Here is a 16869-nt window from a genome sequence, read left to right on the forward strand (position 1 = left end):
ACTTTAAAACCGTTACACAGAATTAAAATAAGTTAGTAAGAACTATAGGTTGTAGTTATAATCTTACTTAAAAACTTAAAAAAAACTTTATAAATTCTTATAGAACACTCTGAAACTGTTTTTGTTGAACGAACTATAAAATTTAAAAAAAAAGTATTTAAAACAAAACAGTAATTTTACAATTTTTGTCTTAGTATTGTTAGTAGGTACCTATTACCTTTCTCAAATTCATGATGACTGATGAGTATAAGAATTGAAATAAAAAAGTAAAAACACCAACTTCCTCTAAATAAGATAGTTCTATAAATTACAATTAAATTAAAATCTTAATTAAATTAACTTCTAATAGAAAAAAAGAAAAACAACTTGGTATTTACCAATCGGGTTTACCTGGGCATTTAGAATCTACATTTTACTGTCTTAAAAATATTAAATTATGCTTTTATTAACTCGTATTTAATATTGACTTTAATTGGTATTCCATATTATTTAAAACCTTAGTTATTATAGTTATAACCACAAACTTATTATTCATTAACTAAAAATATATTATCTATTATACATTTATACAGACGTATAATTATGTTTTAAATAATTATAACTCCTTTCTTAATTATAGTTATATCAAGTAGGGACAGCAATTATTATAATACAATTATGTCATTATGTTTTTTAAAGTTAAGACCAGTGATTTACAAGCCTTTTTTTGGTTGTAAAGTTTCTTTTGGGAATGTATTGTACTTGATAACACTAGATTTAAATTATGACTTGAAATTGTTTCTTTATCAAAAATAAAATAATAATCTAAATGATAATGCCTACCAGATCCTGTAAGATTTAAATTCCAATGTGTTAAGAACTAATTACCAAGTTTTGATTTACAACAGTGTATAAAATAATTTAATATTTTGACTTCTGAGGTTAGGTTTTGCTTTCTTGCAATAAAATGTTAAAAGGATTTCCAAAAACAATAAAATATGAGTAGACTTATTAAAAATTAGTAACAGTTCTAAAACACATACGACAATACGTCATGTTTTATTATTATAATCTACTAGTATAATTATGTTAATTGTTTTATATAGTACTAAATACCAATTGGTTATTAGGGAAGCCAATTAAATACCTACGTCTTACACATCGCAGTGTTTTGGCAGTTCGTTATACCATTTATAGTCTAATCTCTGATACTCTGATTAGGTAGGTATAGTTAGTCGATGTGCGCATTATATATTTTACTATTTTAGATTAAGAGTCATTATAAAGCATTATGAATACTTGATACCTGATGTATTTGTTCACTATTTTGGGTTATAAAATAGCCCTATAATAATTGTTTTATAACATTTGTTTTTTATGAGAGACCTCATCTGTATTCCATACTATATTTATTTTGATAAAATATTAAATTCTGGATATGTAGTATATTATAATCATTAATCATCATCATCCTAATTTTATACAAATTTTAATTCAAATTCTTGCTTTTGTTATAGTCTTGAAATTTCAGTTAAAGCTTGTTATTATTAGCATTAGTAGGTATACCTATGTATTATTATAACTATAGGTAATCAATAAAATGTTAAAAATCATTAATAGTTAATTCTTATTTTCAGTACCTTTTATTGTTTATAAATAGTCCGTCCTATACTCCTATTTCTATACATTATAATATGTATAAAATAATATGGTAAACCTTGTCTCGCGTAGAATAGTTATTTTTTTCATTCAAATTCATAACAATATTACACCATAATCACGGGCTAGGGTTTGCGAAGCGAGACGAATCGGTTTTTGTATTCTGTCGGACTTTTTCAGTAGGTACATATTTATAATTCGGTAAAATATAAAATTTTTTTTAAATTTCATATTGTATTTTTATTTAGGAAACAAATAACGTTCAAGCACAGAGTTTATAATAAAACAAAATATATTCAATCATCGCAAAACAATGGTTGTCCCCCTTAACAATTCACTCACCCTCGTCCTTTACAAGTACAATTTTTTTTTTTTAATACCATATTTTTGTAATACGTAACAAATAGTCTGTATCCGATTAGAAAATTCAATTATAAACAACAATCGATAACACTCCAATTATTAAAAAATGTATAGCTGTACTATAATTGTTGTTTTCCAAAATGAAATACAACCATTTATGATATACCACATATTTTACTACCTAAAAGCTTTAATGCAATTCATTGCGCATTGGTGTAAATTCCACAAGTTATGATACAACAATGGTAAATACAACTTTGATTTAATTTGATTTAAATATTTTATATAATGATAGTTTTCATTTTGCAATAAATATATTTTGCATAATATATTTTTAGCAGAGCAACCCACTTTAATACTTCACTAGTAACCGGGAGTCCGAAATATACCGAAAAAATCACATGAACCGTAAAGTTCCGTTTATGAATCTGGAAATTTATAAACCATATAATATATTCTCATTCACGATTCCAGAAAGGAATAAGAAGTAAAAACCATAAAATATATTAATAAAATGTAACTACGTAAGTACTTATGTAGTTATGTACGTACTTCAATTTCAAAACATGTGTTAACGGACTTTTATTTAGCGCAACCTAGTGGTGTATGATACGCGATTATGTGCCGTACTGTACGTACCTAACCCGGCATTTTATAGTTAAAAAAAATTATCCATATTATATGACTTTTGGGTTGAATATATTAATATTTTAAAATTAAATAAAAATCGATTTCGATTATGTTGTCGTAAACGTTGCTGACCTCTGTTCAGTATCGTATTTTACAAACGTAATGAAAATCGGAACGATACCTTTTATATACGAATAATAAATAATATAATAATAATAATAATAATAATTAACCACGGAAAAAATACATATTTGGATTTCGTACGTATCGTACGTTATGTTTAAATCGAAACCATTAATGATGACTATATTTTCTACAAACCATAATTATAACAGAAGAAAAATATTTTGAATTTATTAGGTACCTGTATATTTTATAAGCGCATACTTACATTATTTCAGTTTAAAACTAAAAATCAATTATTATAGGTATTTTTGTATATTGTTCTTGTATAAAAGTAATAGACAAAACAATTAGCTAGGAAATACAGCCGAGAGGCGAGAGCCAAGTTGGTACCTACCATAGAATGGAGTATTTGAAACCGAGCGTGGTGCAAATTTGTTAAAACGGTTCAGCGAGTACACATTCATTATATTTATAAAAACTTGATAACATTTTCAAAATATTTTACTTGTTTTGGGCTGTTTACGGACAATTTCAATTTACAAATTTTTTTTTTGGTATAAATATCAATAAAATTTTATTCGTTGGGTTAAAAAGCTCGAAAATGTAATACAAGACTCGTCACACCTTGTTACAATATCAGTTTATAAATATAAAAAATACATAGACAAGATTTTTTTTATATACATTTAAAGTTCAAATTTTGAAAATGTATAAACCATTCAATTTTTATAGCTAAGGATTAAAATAAGGTCCCACGTAAGTATTTCACACTGTAACCGAAAAATCTAAAAAATATATAAGCACAGTTTGTGTAATGTTATTTTAAGTTCAAATTTGGATAAAATTAAATATTTTAACGAAGAATAACGATTTATATTTTGTGTTGTAATTTAAAAATTTTATTCGTGGTTACTTGAAACTTCTAAAGTATATTATTATTTACAAATATGATAATATGATAATATACAAATAAATAATAATATTAATTCAACTTACCGGCTACCGTATTAATAATAATAATATAAATATAATATACTTAAGTATCCTTAGCTGACAAACAGTCTCCGCTCAGAATCGTTTTTCGCATACTACTCATGATATTATATCATTGAATTCAAATTTTACACCATCCATTACAGTGAATTACTTGTAACCTACTATACAGCAGAGCGACACCCACTTCCCTCTTTTATTACATTATTAAACTCATGTTGATTTAAAATTATATAGTAGGTATACTATTTTAACTTTAAGTGTTTCTTTAAATTGAACTTAAAACATATTTTCTTAAAACAGTGCATATAGGGTATTAGGGTCTTAGAACAAGTTACAAACTAACAAAGGGAGATAATTATGTATTCTACACAGCGCAAATCTAGCTAAAAATATGTTTGAATTATTTACAGTAGGTATACGAAAACTCAATATAAATTTTTATTTTGCATAATTTAAAATAATTGATCAAATTAAATTCATCACGTTGGTCTATACTATTTAACATTTTATAATTACTTATGTAAATATACTACAATTAGTTTTTAAAATGTATTCATGACATTTGGGAATATTTGAATAATAGTAGTGTATTATAAATGTAAAACCATAAAATTATTTATGTAGGTTTATTTGAATTTTATTTTTCTTTTATGAAATATGCAGGCTGATACCTATTATACCAATAATAATTCTCTAATAGTAAGTGCAATTTTCTGTTGTGTTTATGTTTCAAATATTTGTGAGTAGATGGTCAAAATTTATAAGGTTGTGTACCTACTACATTATGCATTATACAAAACGATTCATTTAACTGGCTTCACAATTTATTTTATTTTTTGTTAATTTTGTAATATTTAAAAAGGAAGTTTTTTTTTAGTTGAAATATTTATAAGTTATAACAATAGGTACATCTGTTATTTAAAAAAAAAAGTATTTTAGGTTTTTTTCATCATAGTTTATTTGAACTTTTCATAATGACAACCTATATTTTTTATATAATAATCAAGTTACAAAATACTATGATGATTTATAAAATTTATCCCATATTAAATTGAATAAAACATACGATTTTAACTATTGTAGCAATATTATAATAATTATTGTACTAACTTCAAATATTTTGTTAGGTAGGTACCTAACTACCTAAAAATTTAAATTTTATATCACGACAGACAGTGCAATGATATTGATGGCCAATGTGGTTGTATACTTATATAGTTATGTATAATAATAAAATATCATATTATAAAATGTTATAATTTGGGTATCATAATATAATAGATGCAGCTACGAGCTGATATATACTAGCTGCCAATATTTGTAGTATAACCATAGAGTAGAGTATTATTGATCATTGATTTCAAAACAGACACATAGCAAAAAAGTAGCGTAGAATGTCGTAGATGATTCCGTATTGCCTTGGTCGCTGCCAACAGTGGGGCAACACTCTCATCCCCTCTTTATTACATCTTGAATAATGTATATATAGCAATTAGGTGGATGGAACAGCGGGACGATCAATTACCTTTTATTAAGCGATGATGCTAGGCAGTGGTTCGGAGACGGTAGAGTAACCAATAACAGTAGTAATAACTTTTGTCTAAAATTATTCATTATTGTAAATTATCATAATGTTTAGTAAGAGGATTATCTGTTTGACTGTTTATTTTAAAATCAATGGCACTCGATCAATGTTGTAGGTACTCATCTTTGAATATAGCGACGACGGCTATTTCAAGAGCACACGATATATACTTAATAATTATATGAGCGTAGGCGACTGTAGTGGCGCTTACAGGTGATTACCCCACTCAAATAATTTCTAAGCTCTTCAAAAATGTCTACGCGTTTGACGAATTTTTGTTTATAGTAATAGTGGTGTGGTGAAGTATTCAAATACTCCGGGCAAACATTTTTAGGAATACTCACCATACTCATATTATTAAGTCATATCACTTATCCATACCCATGTTTAATCAATGAAAAAAATATATACATAAATACATTTAAACAAATATACCCATAAGCGCATTAAATTTCTATTTGATTCACCATGTTATAACACATTTATAATATATTACTGGAAGGTTAATAATTATTAATAATAATGCTATATACATTTAATAAATAACATAATTAAATAATACTATAATAGCTATTCGGCTTCACACAACCGAGATTCTGGACTTCAAACTCCTATAAAAAAAATTAGGGTACTGCTCCTAAATCCATAGTAGGTACCCGTGCCACTGCAGGATTGCAATACGGATACAATTTGTTAATAGGTATTTATAAATTGGGTTCTATTATAGAATATTTTTGGAATCAATAGAACGTTTTTACTTTTAACCCGACCCATAATCGGTTTATGCCCAGTTCACCAACACCCAGTTTTTTGATCAAAAAACCAGTTTTTAATGGTTTTTTAAAAAACCCCAATTCGCCGACATGCTTTGTTGCATTGCAATAAAACTATAATAGGTACTATCATAATCTGTAAATGTATTTAATCGTCAGTATAAGGACAGGTATAGCTATCGGATATAATATATATATATCGGCTAAGTTATGATATCTGTAAACTTATTTAATGGTGAGTATAAGATAGTATTATAGGTACCTATCACATGATAATTGACATCCATCAATATATTATAAATATATATATAACATATAAGTCCACTGTGGTTTTCAAATAATGATTATGATTTTAGTTTGTAGTTTTATTTCACTGAGTGAGGTAGGTACTGCACTAAAATTCGGCGAACTGGGTGTTGGCGAACTGGGAATACACCCCATAATCTACCACTGAAATAAAATTCTTTTATTTTTTATATATGTAATAAAATTACAAGTAGAATGCATTTTTGATTTTTGTTGTTAAATAAATATTGTGTTTAGTTACAACTTATAATGAACTGTCGCATTTATATGATGTTCATAATTGTATATACCTACTTATTATTGTTTATACTTTATAGTGTATAATAGGTATCTACTATCTTTAATATTTATGATGGAGTGAACAAAGTTGATTAACACATTGAAAGGTGGTAGGGTTATGCGAATTTGTTTGCTTATTTAAATGTAGGCTTTAGTTAAAAAACAAATTAAGCCTATGTCCCACTAAAATTTGACTATATGTCCGTCTATGATAGGTATTAGGTGGTACATGTACATATTACGTAGGTAGGTATATATTTTACACACTACATAGCCACCTGGCACCTTGGCGTTAAAAAAAATATCAAACTGCAGTAGAGTGGTCCAAACATTCTGCTAAAATGTGCGGATGGCGGGAGGTCAGACACTGTCAACAGTGGAAAACGTTTCTCAATAATAATAATTCTTCTCGGAACAAAGGCGTGTTTATGCCAACTTAATATTATACGATAATGACGTGAACACAAGTATAATATTTATACGCGATGCGCATAGACAACATTGTATATTTTTGTACTTCGTGGTTAAAGACGGTTTATATTTATGTGCACTTTCGAGTATTAATATAATATTTCTTCGTGGTTTACGCTTTAAAATTTAAATAACTATTTAGACTATATACCTACGGGCTACGCGTGTAGAACAAAACAAAAGTGTATACATACGACATACCTATATTTGTATAAGTTTGTATTAATAATTACAAATTATTATAATAATAATTAATATTCTTATATTCAAATCGTTGTACGTAACTAGGTATACCTACTTCAATATTATAATAATTGAAGAACCGAATGCAACAACCGGATATAAGTCCACTTTTTCAAACTTTTTAGGACAAGAATAAAACTTATTTTTAACTTATTAAGTAAACGTAGATAAACAATTTCACCACTATTTAGTATAGCTCAAATGACAGTTTATAATATCATATATTTTGGTAGCTTAGCTTTCCAAAGTTTATTTTAAAAATTATTTTAAACTTGAAGTTGGTAGAAGTATGTACAATGGTATGAATATATTATTATTATACTTACAAGTTACAGTTATGTTTTTTACAAAAAATTTTCTATTAAATTAAAAATATTATGGATTCAAGTTAAATCATTACAAGTGAATAATACTAATACATTTTAAATGTCAAATATGTGTCGTACTATCAAGATTTATCTACCCCCCGCAAAAAAAATAAATAAGATTACTTAATCCATTACGATTATTTTATGATAACTTTGTGGGAAATATGCAGATATAATATTATAACATCTGTTTGTTGAACTCAGGCACTCAGCTATTATCAATACCTATTATACTATTTAAATAATGAATATTAATATAATAGCAACAGTATCAGGTAATGCACTAATACCTACTATAACAAGTGACAATCTTTATAATAATAATGACAAATGAGATATAAATATTTGTGAATTTTATTTAATGAAAAAGTATTATTCTTCAGTTATGTTCATCGAAAAATACTAATCTTTATTTTGAAAATAAAATATCATTGAATTATAATATGAAATCATATGGACGAGTTCTTACAAAATATTACATTGTTATTTGATATTATCATTTTTAAATTGTGTAGGAATCCAGTTTAGTTAAATATAAAGTAATCCAACAATTGAATAATAAATATGATTTTTAGATGGCTAGTGAAAAATGATATACATAATGAGTTCTTTGAATTTAACTTCCACTTAAATCACTTTCAATGTATAAAATACTTACTGTATAATTTACAACACTGAATACACTGACATCAGACATACACTATTTTTAGACATTACTAAAATTAAAATTTGTTTATGATTTTAACTATTTTAGATAGAGAATTCTTAATAGTTAATTGATTTAGATGAATACAAAATACGATATTATTATTTAATGGTTAATGGTAATTGTAATTGCGTAAAACTGTATAAGTAAAAATTCAAGTAAATATTTACTTTTGTAGACTTTTGTACTAATTTTGTTTATTATTATTTTTTAAATTATGTTTAACGTCATTCACCCAACTTAAAATAAACTCTAAACAGTCTAAATAGATTTATAAAAAAAAGGTTAGTTTTCTTTCAAATAAGCTATATACAACCGAATGCAGAAATTAAATTAAACACCCGACCAACAAGAGAATGATGATTAGACATGACCTTAGCCGTCGAGAACACAATAATATGGTACCTACCTACATTTATTTCATTTTAGAAAGCATAATTTATTTTTATCTCTTTCATAATTTGTCTTGTTTATCAGGAAAGGACAAAATCACGACAGTAATCTTCGAGTTAAAGCAATTCAAATTCATAATATAATTCTAACTACTTATCCGTAAATTATGAAACTGAAAGTTTTCTTTCGATGTATGTGCAATATGCTACGCATCAAATATTAAGGTTAGTGCGAAATTCAATCACTTTTATTGTTATTCAAGCGCAGAAACAAACTGCATAAGAAAGAGTAGTTACCGTACGTTTCTTAAAAGTTGTAACGTCGACACATCGTATGTGATATGTGGCCCGATATGGGTACCTATAATTGTAATTATTAGCTAGATTCAAGTAGCGTAAAGCACATAATTATAATTATGTTTAATATTTATTGTGTACATAAGTATTGTGTTTATAAGTATATGCTTATATGCTTGTCAGTTGTCAGTATATGGATATTGGATATGAATTATGAGTTAGAATAAAACGAATTATATAAACGTTTTAAATAATAATAATAATAATAATAATAATTTTAAAGTCAAAAGTTAAAACCTATGTAAAAATACCTTACTAAAAAATTATATTTAGATTTTAGATACATACGAGTGCTCACAAGATTTAAAAATAGATCAGTATTATAATAGTATAATACTTCTATTTTTATATAGAAATTACCTCAGATCATCAACATAATATTATGAACTGACAGAAAAATGAACTTTTTAGAACTGTGAATGTGAAAAAATATAATACAAATTAGATTGATATTTTAGACCATTGATTTATTAGATAATTATTCAAAAATAAGTCTTAATAATAATGGAGGATTTTTTCAAGAAAAGTTGGTATTTACCTACTAATGAAATTGTTTTATTCAAACTTTCTAATATTCAAATGCAGTATTTTTCAGTTGAATTTATTATGTAGCTAATATTAGATTATTATTAGAATATTATTACATCTTCATTCTTTATAGTTGTAATAATACTATAGTATCGGTATAGAAAGTTGAAATTTAATGAAAAACCAACAATCATTATTTAATCAAACTTTTATAATTTATGTGTAGGCATTTATTAGTTTAGCTTCTACATATTTTAAAATAAGTATTATTCACCAATTGTCCACCCGGTACTATTAGGTACATATCTTTAAATAAGTTATGGGAGTTTTACTTTAAAAATAAAAGTTGTCAAGTTCACAACCTAGGTGATAAAACATTTTTAAGAAACTTTTAAAATAAATAAAAGTTAACATAACTTTTCTATTGCTGAATCTAATATTTTACAGAAATCCTCAATTATTTTAATATTACAATTAAAGAATAAATATCTAATAACATCTAAGTTCTCAAATTAAAATATTAATAAATGATTTAAATTAAATATACGGATTTTGGTACTTTTATGTATGTATAGTATAGCGTATAGGTAGTAGGTCCATTATTTTTTATAATTTTCGAGCTGTTGAAAATATAATTATATGATATCTTAGAAGCTCAATTTATTATTGATAAAGATTATATGTAGGTACCTACTTATACAGCGATTGGTACGGTGCTATGATACCTACTGTACCTATATCAATAATAATTTATAAAAAGCGCTTAAATATTTTATTCTAACACCATATGCTATGCAAATTACGGGTACTTAAACACTGGAAAATAATAATTCAATGGTCATGGATTGAAAATTTAATATGGTTTAAAATGTTCATGAATAATTTATTATTGATAGAATAATATAGGTTTAGCCGTTTGAATACGTAATATGGATAAAAGCAGGCACCTATATTATACGCTGAAACAACATTGATTTTTATTGTAAGTGTACTGCTCAATAACCTGTGTTTATTATTACCTACCTAATTATAAATAAATAATCGGTGCATATGCATTAAAATGTACTAGAAACAATTAGAGAAAAATTTGGTGAAGCGTGACAAAAATTGAAACGTAACAACCCTTATCATATTATATATAAATATATTACCTACTTTAAAATAATAAATATATAGGTATAGCCGTATAGGTAGGTAACTATATAGGTAAATGTACCATTCAATTTGGCCAAAACCCAAAACGAAGTAAAGAACTCGACATGCTGATTTGTACCTATATACTGTATTTGGTATTTGTTAAACTTGGTTAAAAATCAAACAAACTGGTCAATAAGAATTAAGAAGTGTCGGTCAAATCTGTGGCCGATAAATAAGATACGCAGATATGCGTATATGTTTTTACTGTTTAGTAAGAAAGATCGAAAAAAACGGTAAAATAAGTTTTAGCTGTTTTTTCCAGTTTTTAAGGAGTTATGCGTGTATAATAAATGTAAATTAAAAATGCTCATAACTCACATGAAAACTGAATTATCATAAAAATGTCCAACAAAACACAGATTATGTTCTTATCATTAAGTTTCATAATAGGTCGATTCACTCTAATTTTGAAGCCAACGGCATAAAACGTGAATTTCTGAGCGTAAATTTGGTATGTTACGCGTCTGTAAGACGAAGACAACACATGCGGGTGTGGCGTCCTCTTAAGCTACTTTATTCATTTTCCTTAGTTAATTGCAAACAAACAAACATTCGGAAAAGTTACACTTACAGGGTTGATCGTATGGTCGATCATATGGTCAGGTTAACATAATAAGGTGCATGCAGACTTTTGTGGCAAGGTGGGTTCAACGAGTTACATTGCAGTCATAAATTATATAGTAAATGATTGTAAACATATGTGAGGGGCGACATTCCAAAATGTTCTATTGCAACTTTTCATATTGTTCAAAAAACATGATTTTCGAATGTGAACTATTATTAAACATTATGAAAACAGTAAAATATGTTAATAATTAAGAAAAATATACTTAATATATTTTTAATGCAAAAATGTCTTTAAATATATTATTTCTCTACTTAAATTTATAATTAAAAATGTTGATTGCGCCATAGTGTACTATTTCCATCCAATAGTACATTTTGACGTAACCGTAGTCCGTAATTAATAATATTGAACCAAATTTTTCCAAAATGTACTTATTCCACATTTCCTCCAAATATTTAACACCTACTATAAATTAAATTAAATAATTTTTAGACTACTTACAAAGTATCAACACTATAGTTACAACTACGCCATCACGGTCTTAGATTATTACAACTATAGAAATATAGAATATAAATATATCGCTACAGCAGCAGCTTGCAGCTGCTGTAGCAGGTTGCAGCTGCTGTAGCAGGTTGCAGTCAACAATATCATTTGAATTCGTATCACGGATGATAACACTGATAAGCAAGTTTTGGAGCGAATTTGATGATAAGGAAATGAAGTTAGAAACGTTTTTTTTAACCACTTGATTGTTGTAACCAGTAATCACATTATATAAAAATCAATCCGCACAGCTACAGTAATAACAATAACTAATAACCATTAGTTTAGAATAAAATATTATTATAAACTTAAAATTCAAAATAAACTTAATTTGTACTTTGGTAACATATGCCCGATATGGACACAGTCACATAGTGCGTTTTGAATATAACCAATGTAATAAACTTCCATTTTAACAAAGGAAATAGTACATAATAACGAACTTTAGATATAGGTTATTTTGAAAATAATCATGGAAATAGTACATTTTGAGATATTTCTATTGTCTGATTTTTAAAATACCATGGGCAATAGTACACTCTGGACAAATTGTTTGATAGAACGTTTTGACAAATTTTCATCAATGGCAGTAGTGCATTTTGACACGACTGCGTTATTTTCAATAATCGATATATTAATGGGAAATAGTACATTTAGGCATAATCGGATGGTTTTAAACGATTTTTTCCATACGTTTTAATGCACAACTAATTTTTTAATTTCTTGGCAACAGTACACTTTGGAATGTTGCCCCTCATGTATTGGTTTTTATTTTTTTAATACTAAAAGAATGGGATCCAGCAGTTCCAAATCAAAGACGAGTTTAAAATTTTTCATATGAAATAATTTACCTAAGCTCTTGATGCGTACATCTGTTTGATTAGTAAATAAACAATCAGTAATTTCATAAATTGCAATTAAAAGAGTACCTTGTTACTTTTTATAACACTAACCTCTTCAGAGTGACATGCTCATCTGGTAGTTGAAATGGACTTTAAAATTTTAAAACTGTATTTTCTTTACATTTGTAGAATTTTTTTTACAAAAAGTGCATGACACATGACACAAGTCTCTTCAATAAAAGTGTACTTACATAAACTAAATCAAATGTATCTCTATTATCTTTCCCAATGGAATCAGCAAGAAATAAATTAAGACAATGGCCATAATAATGTACAAAATGTAATTTTGGAATTTTTCTTTAAGTGTTGCCTGTTCACCAGTAGAATTGTCTGACATAGTTGAAGCTTCATCGCGCCTCTATTCCGGCTTATCAATTCCAATCATCAATAATTTATAAATTTTATTTAATAAGATATTTAATTACTTAATTATTATCATTGATGAGTAACAACATTATTTCAAACTTTTTATGGTTTCATGATAAATCAAAATCCACGATATTTACATCATAATATAATACTATGTGGGTGACTTAGGTAAGTCACAATTAGTCACAATGTATAACAATTACAGTATGACTCCCCCCACCATACGCTTGCGGTTATGTAAGGTTAATAGTCAGTCATCGTATAATATAATAATAAAAAAAAAGTAACAAAATAATAATAATAATAATTAAATGCTATTCGTATAGATAAATATGACAGGTACCACAACTTTATAATGCTGAATATGTCTTATATTAATTGATATAAATTCAAATAAATATTGCTAATTATGTAACTAAATAAGTGCATGGAGGGGGGGAGCAGCAATTGCCTATAAACACACAACCGCCGACTATGCAGATACTCGTGGACGGTGATTACAGAGTACAAAGTAGGTACAGACGATGATTCTATGTGCTTACTGCAGCCTATAAAGTATATGCCTGATTCCGGTTCATATTTCATACTTAATTTGTCTAGTGTACACCGTACAGGAAAGTCCATACGGAATATCATTCGCCACTAAGCCCTGGCAAATTAAATACATGGTAACGAAAGCTAGTATTATATAATTATATAAATAGGTAATGATTCTACAGATAAGTTTTTGGAAAACTCGTATATATTCAAAGTTCTAGGAACCTAAGACTGATATTAGTCCGTATTAGAAGTTTAACCAAATCGTTTGTATACAATACTATGTAGGTAATAGGTAGCTTTCATATATCTACCTACCTATACTGATTAATTAGTGATTATTTATAACGGCCAACGTTAAACAATGATAGATTATCTTAGTTTTAAATTACAAAGTAATAATTTTTTAGAATACGTCAACTATAAATTTTAAAAGGGAGTTCATTTTTTAAATTTCTGACTTATGCTATCAATCTTAAGTTTGATCATTTTTTTTATTATAGTATAGGTACTCACTTTAAGTGGTCTACACGCAATTTAATACGATGCATGACATATCGGCTTTTTTAACATAGCAGCCTCTATGTATAAATATAGGTTAGGTGTTTTTAAAAACATTTAGATAGGTATATTATATGACAATAAATTGGTATTATATAAATATATATGTTAATAATATGTTATACTCCTTTGTTTTTTTTAAATAAATTTAATTTAGCAGACATGACGGGATTTTTAATTGAACTCTTACAGATGTCTTTATATAAAATGTTTATAAAAATAAATATATATTATTTTATAATAACTAATAATAAGCAATTAAAAACTATAATGCAAAATCCAAATATTGAGTTTTTATACTTTTAGTTTTCACCCCCCCCCCCCCTCACACTAAAAATGGTCCCTTCAACGATATACTGCTCGAATTATAGGCGTATAAATATATAGGCTCAGGGGCGCATGTAAACTCCGCCAATAAAATAAATCAGGTAAAATAGAGTTATACCTAATGTAAACTCCGTCAGTGAAAAAAATCAAGTAACAGTATAAAAATTAATATACCTACCTACTAAATTATTTTTAAAAAAACATCATAATTTGTGTATATAATAATAATCGTCTACATTAAATAATAGTTCCGCGTTATACACCAAAAAATGTATAAAACTTAAAAATAAAAAGTTAGTTAATAATTTAAAATTAGTGACTAATTAGTTGATATAATTTTAAATCACTAACCTAACAGTATAAAGTTGTCAATTTATATTAATTAATAATTATTATATAAAATCATAATTTTTATAGTAATAATCTCCCTCATTAAATATGTGGTAAAGAGCCAGTAACTGATATCTGCAATATGTAATTTTTTCAGGATAAGCGATTTTAAAAAAAAATCAAACGTTAGTAAATCCTAGTTTCAGTTTGCAGTTTTAGAGAAAATATGGTTTTTTTTGTTTTTCATTGCAAATTTAACAATATTTTTAGTAATAATTATGCTCATAAAATATATTATAGACAATAATTGATTAATTAATTAAATAAAAAAACATAATGCAGATATCAACTTTTGCCGTAACTATTTTTTTGCAAGAACCACATAACGCATATTATATTACTTGTATTTATTATTAAAGGTATAGTTAAGAAGTATAAATGTATAATATCAATAATATTGATAATAATAATAATAATGGAATATGATTGCATTTGTACAATCATATTATTATTATTTATTGTATAAATGAAAAAAAGTGGCAAAATATGTTATATGAACATTGCAACTGATATGGCCAATATATTATGATAACTGATTGTTTGGACTCATATTTAGTCACAAAAAAAACTCACGACAAATTTGATCACTAATATATCATGTTTGTTCATAATAATTATATACAAGATCTATGTACATAGCATATTGGTAAAATGTTGTACCTATTGCACGTCATAGACCAAATGTTTATGTCATGTAAATTGCCTAAATATTACTCCTTAAAATATGATACGCTGGAGCCCCTTTAAGCCAATAATATTTATAAAAATATGTTGATTGATCTCATGTGCCGAAGATGACATTCCTCAGCGAAGAGGTATATGTGTAAACTACAAACATATCATGAGAGTTAACCTTTACAGTTGGCAAAGCCCACGCGGGGATAGCCAGGAGGTGCCCCCGGCCCCGTCTTATCCCCTCACATAATTTAATGTACAGCTGTTATTATTATTTTATCTAAAGATCTACTCGGACTGACCTAAACCCGTCGTCCTGGACGTCACGTACTGAGTGCCCTTTTCTCAAGCCGGGCAGCTTGTCATAGTTCCCAGCAGCCTCCGCCGCCTGGCAAGCTCTATCATCGCTCTCCTCGAGGGTCACAATCTTCTCAACCATTTCATAGAAGATCCTGAAAGTCTATTCTGCCTCCTCAAGGACAACCGGACAAGACCTCTCTCCCGAGGGAAATCCGGAAGGTCTTCGAAGGTAGGGCCGCACAGATTGTCCGGCATATCTTCGACCACAGGAGGACGACTCAGGCGTTTGCATCGGAAGAGAGTGTGCTCAGTCGTATACGAACCACTCAGTATAGACTCAGTTATGTACCTAGAGGAACATTAGTCATTACAGTGTCTTAATTGCGCATCTTCAATTATGTATAATTAATAATTATATATAGGTAATGGTTTTCGGGAAGAGCCAAGAGTGGAAGACTTTGACAGCTAGCCGATGTCGGAAGTGCCGACTGTCATGGACAAATGGAGAGAAATCTCCGTCCGTCCGTTTTTAGCAGTTAAGGGTTTTATGCTTGTATATTAAAGTATATACCTATATACGTGTAACTTGTATAGATTATTAGATTAATACACATTACACATAATATTTGTATTTATTATTTATCACTATAGACGGACATTGACTGCATAATATAATATTCTATATAGCTGTAACGTCTTGTAAGCACTAAGGGCCCGTGTTACAATCGTTAAACCA

Source organism: Metopolophium dirhodum, chromosome 6 (genome assembly GCF_019925205.1).
Source record: "Metopolophium dirhodum isolate CAU chromosome 6, ASM1992520v1, whole genome shotgun sequence".
Lineage (NCBI taxonomy): Eukaryota > Metazoa > Arthropoda > Insecta > Hemiptera > Aphididae > Metopolophium > Metopolophium dirhodum.